Source organism: Melanaphis sacchari, unplaced genomic scaffold, assembly GCF_002803265.2.
Source record: "Melanaphis sacchari strain LSU unplaced genomic scaffold, SCAv2.0 Contig43_pilon_pilon, whole genome shotgun sequence".
Taxonomy (NCBI): domain Eukaryota; kingdom Metazoa; phylum Arthropoda; class Insecta; order Hemiptera; family Aphididae; genus Melanaphis; species Melanaphis sacchari.
The window spans coordinates 1,373,070-1,374,522 of NW_020271284.1; positions in this window are offsets into that span (position 1 = coordinate 1,373,070).

Genomic DNA, 1,453 nt, shown 5'->3' on the forward strand with positions numbered 1-1,453 from the left:
TTAAAATACACACCGATTATGTATAATTTTAAATAATATATTAAATTTATATTATATGTGTAATGTTATTAATAAAATCAATAATTTGTTATAAATTTAAGTCGTTATAATAAATCAATAGTTGCCTTTTACAAAGTCAAATTTAAGATTATGGTCCAAAAGTTTTGATTTTGTCAAAACGAATATAAACAAATCTTTTGGACACATTCGTTCAACTTGTTATTTCACTAAAGAAACACAAACTTGTAATGATTAAAGCTTCTTTGTTAGTAATTTAATTTTTGTGAAAAAATGAAAAGTATTTAATATTTATAGTTTGATAATTTTTTTTATTAAATATAAAAAATCTAAATACAAAGCATATAAATACTATAAAAATACAAAATATAAAATATTTTTGATAAAGTAAATAATAAAATATAAAAATTTAATTTAATTTTAAATACTACCTTTCTCCCCTACCGATAGATTGTGTAGTAAATAGTAAGCGTACAAATTATTATATACGATTATGAAATGATAAAAATATTAACAATAATTATATATCTTTTTTTTTTGTTTGTACAATATTAATAAAATAAACTATTTGAATGTTTATTTAAAACATTAAGTATTAACATTGTTACGCAAGAACATAGATCAATGTTTTATTTATTTATCAATATTTATAGGCATATTTTGCATTAAAAAACCATGTATTGTATAAAATAGATATAAATAAATATAAGGTACTTGAATAGTAAATAAAAAAGATTTACGTGTTCAGTCCTGAAACTGAGAATTTAAATTAGGAAGAAAATATATCCAAAAAATATAAAAGAGGTTTAACCTTATCCTTCTTTTATACAAATATTCAAGGTTTCAAAACGATAATTAATATTGAAAAGATAAGTGAAATTAATATTTAATAACACACCTAAAGGACACAATTAAAAAAAGAAAAAATTGTATTGATTAATGGGTGTTGTATAAGATATTATAATCATATTTTAAAAGTTAAAATTGTTATTATAATAATTATATATATATATATATATATATATATATATATATATATATAATTGTTTTGCATCAACTAAAATAACAAATTTTTAAATCGTAGTCGATTTATTAAAATAATTATTAATAAATAATAAGCCATCATTATGTATTATTATATACCTTTAGTATTATTATTATTTTAAATTTTCAACTAAGGTACTTTTTTGTTTATAAATAAAGTATTTCAACTGTTTGTTAGTTTTAATATTGCGATACTCAACAAATTATTTAGATATAACACACTTCACAACCCCGTGTATACGGCTTTTATACCTTAAAAAATACGTTATTTTATATTTGATACGTATACGTTATTTATATTTAGCTTATGACTTAGGAACTCGCACTTAAATTATTAGGGTAACACTTATGTATAAATTAATTGATACAATATTGGTCAATTATAATTAGT